Genomic DNA, 9,314 nt, shown 5'->3' with positions numbered 1-9,314 from the left:
TCTTTGGGCCTGTGCGGAACACAAGTCTGTGAAAGGCCATCCTGCTGCCGCAGGGCCCAGAGGCCAAAGGCCTGTCCCGAAGCACGCGGGCAGCTGAAGCGGGAGGCAGGAGAGCTGGGAGCAGCTGCCCCAGTGCCCCAAGCCCAGGCCAGGCCAAGTGACTGCGTTCCCAGCGCAGCTTCAGCCACCGCCCCCTTCTCACCATTGAGGGATCATCAATGAGCTCCAGCAGGGCCCTGAGCGCCAGGCGACGCCTCTCCCTGCACTCGCTCTGCAGGTACCTTGAAGAGACCTTCACAACACTGGCACCACATTCACTGGCATCCAGGCACTGGAGGACCTGAAAGGCACAGGCCAGTGATGGGGGAGCCGGCCGGCAGGAGCCCGGAGCCGCACAGGGCTGGGCCCATGCAGCAGCAGCAGCAGCAGCAGCAGCAGCAGCACAGGGCACGGGCAGTGTCCCAGGTGGCTGCAGCTCCCAGAGGGCAGAGAGCTGGGAGGCAGCTCAGCCAGGCAGCGCTGCACACCCGGCTCACCTCCACAAGGAATGCCAGGGCGGGCAGATCCCAGTGTGGCTCCTGTGTGCTGAGCAGCCCAAGGAGGTGGAGTGCAATACTGGAAGCCAACCCAAGACAAGCATGGCGCATCTCCCTAGGAGGGCGAAAAAGGGACCAGGAACCTGAGCAAATCTCTCCAAGGACAGGCTCGCAGAGCCTGCTGGTCTTTCACCACCATCCTGCAAGGGGACCTGGGCCCTTTAGGAGGTGTCTCCTCCTGTGCTCTCTCCCCTCCCAGCCTTTTCCATTCTGCTTGGCCGACCCTCGGTGACAAGGCCCTGTGACCCAGGGCCACAGGGACTGTGTGGGACAGCCCGGGCACAGGGCACAAATGCCGGGAGCAATGGGGAGAAGGGGAGTCTCACCTGGCCAGCAGACCCACGGCATAGTGGCGGGTGTCAGCACAGAGCAGCGTGTCCCAGCCACGCTTGCGTTCCACTGACACCACCACCTCCTTGTACTGCTTTCGGCAGAGCAGGGACTTCAGGCTCTGCACTGCAAACCTGTGTGCACAGCAAAGGCCAGGTCACCCTGGCAGCACTGGCTCCTTGGCAGGCCACGTGGCAGGGACAGGAGGACTGGCATGGAGCACCTGTTGGGGCTGGTGGCAAGGCCGTGCTCTTGCAGGCATTTCTTCCAGAAGGCATCGACCTCCTCTGGCATCTCTTCTGTGCTGAAGAACACTTGGAAGAGCAGATGCACAAATAGCTGGGGGAAATACGACGTCACTACACGTGGCACATGGGGCTCCTGGAGCATCTTCCACATCACCACAGTTGCCTGCAAGGGACAAAGGCCCTCGAGACAGTGCTCAGTGCCCAGGTGTCCCTGGGGCAGGGCCCGAGCAGGGCAGGGAGAGGCCCGCAGAGACCTTGGCAGGGGGAGCACGGGGCCTGGTGGGCCTGAGGCTGCCCCTGGGCCAGGTTTGAGGCCAGTGCCTGAGGCAGGGAGATGCAGTGGGGGAAGGAGGATGGAGAGCTGCTGGAGAGGCGGCCATGGGGCCAGCAAAGGCCACTTGCAGAAACTCACAGCCAGGCCAAAGACACCCGTTTTGTCCCCATCGGAGGTGCATGTGCTGCGCTCTGGCCAGCTGCCCAGCACATCCAGGAGGATCAGCAGCACTGGCTCCGCAGTCCTGGACGAGCACATGATGGTCTTCCACATGGAGATGGCAGCTCTGCGGGGTTAGAGCTCTGTCTCAGGGGTGTCTCAGACACAGCACCGTGGCCTGGGCATCCCTAGGGGCCCGGGCTGACCGCCGGCTCTGCCTCTGCCCACTGGGCCTGGCCAGCAGCAGCCAGGCAGCCCAGCCCTGTGGGGACAGGCCCCTGAGGGGCGGCAAGGGAGCATGGCAGCAGGCTCGGGGGCTGACGTGCCAGGGCTGGGAAAGGCAGCAGCCAGAGGGCCCTGGAACTCTCTGTTGCTCAGACACCTGGGCCAGGCGGTACAGGGTGATGGGCTGGGGAGGCCTGAGCCCTCTGGGCAGGTGGGCCCCATACCTGTCACAGGACGGGGCCGCACGCAGGAGCGTCACCACTGCGTCACCCGGGTGTGCTCTGGTGAGATTCAGCAGGGCCTTGTCCAGCCGGTGCTGGGCAGAATCATTGGCCAGGAGCCATCGGTGAATGGACCTCACCATGGCGGGCACCTGGAGAAGGCACGGGGAGACTTGGAAAGCTGCCAGAGGGAGCGATGTCCCCAGGGTCCCCAGAGAAGTGCTTCCCTTGCCAGCGCACTGCCATGGCCTCAAAGGCTCCCAGGGACCAGCAGGCGTGGCTGGGGAAGCCACGGGACTCATGGGGGAATTGAAGCCTGGCCCCAGGCTGCTCACTTGTTCTGGCCTGGCAACAGCCTTCTCCAGGAGCAAATCCAGCAGGGCGGCACTGGTCTCATGACTGAGGAGCTCTGAGTGAGCTCTGAGCCCAGTGCCCATGGTGCTGGTCTCTTCCTGCCCAATGCTCCGGATAAAGTCGCAGACGAGCTGTAGGAGAAGGGCAAGAGGCCGGGGATGTTGCATGGAGTGCTGCACACACGGTGCTGGGCTGAGCAGGGACAGCAGGCCCAGCCCAGGTGGGGGTGGCTGCAGGTACCTGCGCTGTTCTGCGGAAGCGGCCATGGCTGGATCCCTGCTCTTGTGTGCGCTCCAGGGCTGCATCTGGCAAAGAGCGAGCGCAGCCAGAGCTGAGGGGCTGCGGGAGAGGCCGGAGAACAGAGCCCAGCCCTGCGCTGCCCAGGCAGGGAGAGCCCCGGGATGCCCCAGGGGATGGAGCACGGCCACTGCGGGGTGTCTGCCCGGCCCCTCTTCCTTCCTGTCCATGGGCATTTCCCCAGGGGATGGCATGGCATGGCATGGCATGGCATGGCATGGTATGGCATGGCATGGCATGGCATGGCATGGCATGGCATGGCATGGCATGGTGCCAATTGGCAGCTGGCTCCAGCCCTGCAGCCCAGCTCTGCCACTCACCCTCCTGCGGTGGATGGAACGGCACCACCTCTTCTGTCTCCTGTGCCAGGGCAGCTCCAGGGCCTTCTTCTTCCTCCTCCTCCTCCTCCTCCACCCAGGCCAGCTTGGGCACTCTCGGGGCTCTCTGCTCCATGGCTGTGCCTGGAGCTACTTGCAGGAGAGATGCCTTGGGAAAGCTCCGGGGCACCAAGTCCCACGCTCTGCCCTTGAGGGCAGCTGCAGAATAGAAGCCTCAGGAAGGCCACGGGTCAGCGAGTGCTGTGCTCTGGCCTCGAGCTCAGCTGCAGGAACAGCGCCGCGGAGAAGCTCCGGGTCAGACGGGAGCGAGTGCGCTGTGCGGGGGCTCCTCACGGCACCGCTCTGTCCCGTTGTGCCCCGTTGCGTGTTGCCAGCAGCCGGGCAAGCTTCTATTTCCCACGTGTCACAAAGGGGCCTTGGACACCGGCTTCCGTTCCATGGCACGGTGACCGTGCTGCAGCGTGCCACCCAGGGCCCTTGCACACACTGCCTTCTGCCCCGGGGCCGCCCCCGGCCCAGCCAAAGTGGCCCAGCTTGGAAGGAATCCCTGGCCCCAGGTGTCTGAGACAGCCCGCACAGGATCTTTAGGAAGGGCTCAGAGCATCAGCAAATGCTGCCCGGCTCTGCGGGCTCAGTCCTATCCCCATACCTTTCCTCGAGAGCATTTGAATTTCTAAATGAGAATCATTTGAAGGGAGGGGATTGACATTTTCCATTTCACAGAAGGCTTCTGCCTTCCTTAGCAGACACCTCTCTTTTCAAACCAAGACAATTGTTTCTCATCTTGCAGATCCGCACTTGCTGGGCAGCCCCGTTTTACACCCAGGGCCTGGAGAACCATTCCCAGCAACTGGGAAAATCCTAGCTGCTCCATCCTCCCAGAGATGAGGTCTCCAAATTTGCCCCGAAAGTGGGTCCAGCTTTTAGAGGCCAAAAAGAGCAAGTCCCAGTGACTTGATGATAGTTTTAGCCCAGAAAGCCCTGCAGCTGATGGCACACTTGACAATCAGCAGGGGACACAGCTAGGCCAAAGCCCAGAGCTCTGCCGGGAGCCTTTCTCCTCAAATACCCTTCAAACAAAGCTCCATGCAAGTCAGTTGGGAAAGTTTCTTCAAATGATCCATTTCTGGCACTACAGAACTACACAGGGTTCTGTGAAAGATTCTAAAGCAGCTGCTCTGGAGTCCAAGAGCCAGCACTAAGAGTCCTTGACACCTATTTGTAGCTAAATCGCACTTTGGGCGGTTTGAAGGAGTTTGGCAGGAGCTAGAGAGCGGACCTCTGAGTTTCTCAGATGATGCCATTGCTTTTTCTTCTCTTCTACATAGACAGGAAGGGTGAATTTGGCTCCCATCTGCACCGCATGGCTCACAGGGCTGCAAGACTTTTAGTTACAAGAGCTTTGAAGGATTTCTTGGTCAAGAAGACACGACCAACAAGGATATTTATGTTTTGGAGCCAATCCTTCAGTATTTTGTCTTACGGACTCATGCTCTCGGGGTCTCTGGCTGGTCAGAGTGAGCCCGAGATAAGTTCCAAAGTCTCTTTTCCCAGCCTGGCGCTCAAAGAAGGAGTCAGAGCTCTTCATTTCTGGCTCTCAAGGTTGTTTCTTGGATCTTATCTATAAAATTCTTTCTCCTGCCCCAGGGCAGCGTTATCTTTTTATCCTAAAAACTCCCTGTACAATATTTACAATTACTTTCCAATACCTATCACCTAGACAGTGAGCTTCTACTCCAAACCAATCTAAAAGTGCCACCATCACAGCAGAAGATGGAGGCCAAGAAGAAGAAGAAGAAAAAGAAGGAGAAAGGCTGGACAAGCCCAGATTCCTCCATCTTGCCCCCTGAAGCCCCATTCTAAAAACCCCAACAATCTATTTTTACCCTGGGATAAATTCACTATCATTCTACTGGAACTTTGGCAGCTTGTCATTCTTCCTACAAGGTTGGTAATTGATTTTTCCAAGGGCTAAATCAAAGGCACAGGGGTCTTGGGCTCTGTGCCAGGGTCTCTGAATGCCCTGGGCAGGGGCTCGAGTCCTCCAGGGCAGCCAGAGGAATTTCCTGTGTTCCCACATCATGCCACAGTGTAAGCTGTAAGCTTCCTTAGCCAATCGTGTTATGACACACAAACCTCCAGCACTGCATCCTAGACTTCTTGTTTACCATTGGAACTACTTTGATATTTTCTAGATCTTGAACTCTAAACCACTAAACTTTCCCCCACTTCAACTTTCCTCCCCGTGTGTGGTGGTTTGACAGGAAATATGTTTTCTGGGATGCTGTGGTTAGGCAAATGGATGTTCTGATTTTAATATTGGCACCTAATGTGGCCTCCTGGGCATTGGACACATCTCTGAGAACACAGGGGTTAAAAGCAGAGCACTCATGGGGGAAGTTCTCTTGGGTTTCCGTGGGGAAAGAGTTCGGGTCTCTGCCCCGGCCCAGCTGCTGGCTGGGCGGGCGGAGGGGAAAAGCCATGTGGCCGGGAGAGGTAGGCCTGAGCCCGGGGCTGGAAGGGTGGAAGAGAGAGAGAGAGACACCGGGAGCCATCGGGCAGCCCCCCGGGAGACAGAGAGAGAGAGAGAGAGAGCCGGTGCCTGGGACTGTGACCTTGAACCTTGATAAACATGGGCCTGTGCCGGCAGCACGGCTGGGACGGAGAAGAAGGGGGGGTGCAGCCGGCCGCTTGTAGGAGCTTTTAACCCCTTTTTGGAGAATGAGAACTTTACAGAACATTGACCTTTCCTAGAAGATAGAGTGGAAGATGAAGAAGGAAATGGGCAAGTGTGAGAGAGGTCTGGGCAAGTGAGAGATGTTGGAAGAATAGAGAAGAATCTTAGTGGGAAGAGATGATGGAGTGGCTTTTGCTGGACTCTTTTTGTACAGCCATGGACAGAACCATGTTCCTTGTGACACAGAGACTGCATCCAGGGGGAGGCAATGCCTCAGGACCAAGAGGGTTCAGTGTTGGTGCCCCTCGGCCCCAGGGGGTGAAATATGGGGGGGACAGGTGTCCCAAAGGAGAGACTGTGCCCTTTTTGGATCGGGACAAAGCATCCTTAAAAAGACAACCCTAGAAGCAGCTCTGGTCCATGTTCAGTGGTGAGAGCGCTGGACATGAAAGGAAGAGGTCCCCATTGGCACAAGAAGGACTCCTTCTCCTCTTGATGAACTGAGGATTGAGTATTCTGCATGGTGGTGCCAGACTGAGAGTCGATGATTTGGGGGATGTGTTGTGTTGGGAATTTGGTGGGGAGGAGGAGGAGATGTATTTGTGAAGTTTTCATTTTCCTTGTGTGTTTCTTTTTTTTTTTTCTTTTTTTCTTTTCCCTTGTAGTTTAGTTAATAATTTTTTTTTCCTAAGTGGGAGCCTGCTGTGCTTATTCCTGGTCCCATCTCACAGCAGAAACCAGGGAGAGGGTATTCTCATGGGGGCACTGGCATTGTGCCAGTGTCAAACCATGACACAGTGTAGGGGGTTTTGCTGCTTAAGGGGGAGCCAGGGGCTGCCTCAGCAGTTCCTACTCTCATCTGGTCATTTGGGTTGGCCTTGACATCCCAAGTATGGCTTTGTCAGCCTGAGATGCAGGAGAGGGGTTTCATTCTTCACTTCCATGTATCCACAAGCCCTGGTTTTGACAATAATTCAGAAATTTGGGGAAGAACAGACAAATTAATGAAACAGTGTGGCCAAGCAGATGCAGAGACAAGGAGATGAGCAGCAGGGTGCTGGAAAGGAGCCCTGCTCTGAGGCTGATCCACTCCTCTGTGCCCCTCGGCAAGGTGGGGAAGGGGCTGTAAAGCCCCGTTTGAGCTGAAAGCACGAAGCAACTGCAGTTCCCCCATCTTCCGAGGGCAGAGAGAAGCGAGCACGGCGCGGAATTGCAAAGCACAGCCCTGCAGCCCCGCGCTGCCCTCTCCCTCTTTCTCCATGCGCGCAGCCCAGCGGTGGCCACAGGGCAGGGTGACCCCGCCGCCCGCGGCCGCCCGCACCCGGCACAGGCGGCGATCGCCAGCCCCCCGCAGCATCTGGGGCTCAGGCTGCCTCTTGCCGGGCACCTCATCGCTCTCCATCCATGGTGCTGCTCCGGGATGAGCCTGCGGCCGCCCAGAGCAGCATCTGCCCGCGGCAGGAGCAGCGCTGCCGGCCCCGGGCTGCGAGCGGGCGGCCCCGGCCGATGCTTCCCGAGCGGCTGCAGGCGCTTGTCGTGAGAAAGGAATGTTCTTCCTGTGCCGCCCCATCCCCTTTCAGAGCCCTGCGTTTCCCAGCCGGCCGGATGATTCCCTTCCCAATATATTCTTCCCTTCAGCTGTCTGTCACTATTTCAGGGGTTTCTCTAGCCTGTAGTAACATAGTCAGTCTTTATGCTGGCTTAGGGGAAACATTTCCCTGCAAGACTCAGAGCTTGAGCTCATCTCCTTGCCCCAGTGAGGGATTCACCTGCAAAGTGCACGCAGGCGCCTCTGTGACTTTTTTGGATGCAGCTCTTGGAAGAGGCTGCCCAGAGAAGCTGTGGCTGCCCCCGGATCCCTGGGAGTGTCCAAGGCCAGACTGGAAGGAGCTTGGAGCAATAGGATAGTGGAAGGCGGTGGAATGAATGATCTTTAGTGTCCCTTCCCACCCAAACCATTCTGGGATTCTGTGATTTGTCTCTGCTTAGGCATGTCCATGCGGACACCTGAGGCTTGGGCTTTCATGCCACCCTTTCCCACTGGAGTGGCAGGAAATGGGCTGGCTTGGTGGTCTTTTGAGAGCTGCTGAAATCCAGACACAGCAGCCCTCACCCTGAAGAAAGGCAAGGCTGTTCCATTTCCTTGTTACTGCTGCCAGATTTTGGAGCCTCATTCTCTGCAGCCAGAAGAAGAAACACTTCACCCACTGAGTGGCCAGCACGGAGGGAAGGAGAGCAGCTGTGTGCTGGTGCCTGTCCTCTGCAAGGGGACACACTGTCACCCTGCCCCAGCCCTTGTGAGCCAGTCCCTGGAGAGCTGCTCTGGCCATTGCCACAAGCTCCTGGAGCTTGGTCCAAGGTTTGTTGCAGTGCAATGGATGGCTAGACGATGGCTTAATAAACTGAAGACCTAAGAAGAATTAAAAAAAAAAAAAATTAGGAAATAAAGAAGAAACAAGAAGCATAAGAAGGGTTTAGGCCAGAGAAGTGATCTTTCCAAAGCTGGGCAAGGAAAGCTTCTTGATTCTGCAGGATCTTAGACTTGTGGATGATAAATGCATTTTTGTTTGGTTCAATTCTGACTTTTGCTTGCAGCATGTGATGATTTTTAACCCAAAATATGCCAGAAACTGAGCTGCACTTTTGCTATCCTGCACAGGCTCCCCCCAGATCCTCTCTACAGCATCACTCTGAGCTCTCAGTAGTGCTGTTTTAGGCATAGAAACATTTGGGGTGTGCAGGTGCTGACAAAAACAGTGGGGAAGTCACAGGCTAGGCTCCAACAACTTGAAAGCTCTGTTTTACAGTGATCACAGTGACCTTCCATGGGTGAGAGAGAGGAGGTTTGAGCCTCTTCAAAACATCCACTCCACCTGCAGTTTCCCAAAGAGGAAGATCTTCCCTGGGAGCCTCGCACAGGGTGAAACACTCTCACTGCAGCTGAGGGCAGAGGTTGTGTTTAAACAGGAGGGTGAGGAGCAGGCTCACTCAGCCATGCCATGTGCATGAAAAGCAGCTCCAGAGCTTCTGGTCGGATTTTTCAGCAGCTCACAGGGCCATGGAGTTGCTGGATGTGTTTTTGTGACCCCCCTCACCCAGAGCATGAGCCCTCTGCTCATTTGGCAGAGAGAGCAAGTGACCAAGGCATCTGGTGGATCTTCAGGGTGAGCTTTGAGAGCAAAGCCCTTGGACACATACACACACACAAAGGTGGTGCCTGCCAGCAAAAACCTTGGCTTTTTTTCAGTATGGGAAGATACATCCCAGGATTGGCTCATTCCCACAACCTCAGCACAAACTCAGAGCAACACAGGGGAGTACTCTGAAAAGCATGGGCTTTGCATTTTGGACACCTCTCCAAGCCCATGTGAAGGATTCCCTGGGGAATGTACTCCTGGCTCCATCCATACTGACTGCACAGTCACTCCTGGCATTGCCACAGCTTGCTTTGTCCAAGTGTGGGTGGCTGTGGCTTTTGTGTCCCAAAGGGGACAGTCCTCCACTTCATAGCTGTGTTTTCTTCACTGAGTGGATTATTTGCTTCGCTCCTGAGGTGAAAACCAGCGTGCATAGAAAACAGGCAAAATTGGTTTGG

Source organism: Agelaius phoeniceus, chromosome 15, assembly GCF_051311805.1.
Source record: "Agelaius phoeniceus isolate bAgePho1 chromosome 15, bAgePho1.hap1, whole genome shotgun sequence".
Taxonomy (NCBI): Eukaryota; Metazoa; Chordata; class Aves; order Passeriformes; family Icteridae; genus Agelaius; species Agelaius phoeniceus.
The sequence above is the reverse complement of the archived record's forward strand: the minus strand, read 5'-3'. Positions refer to the sequence as shown.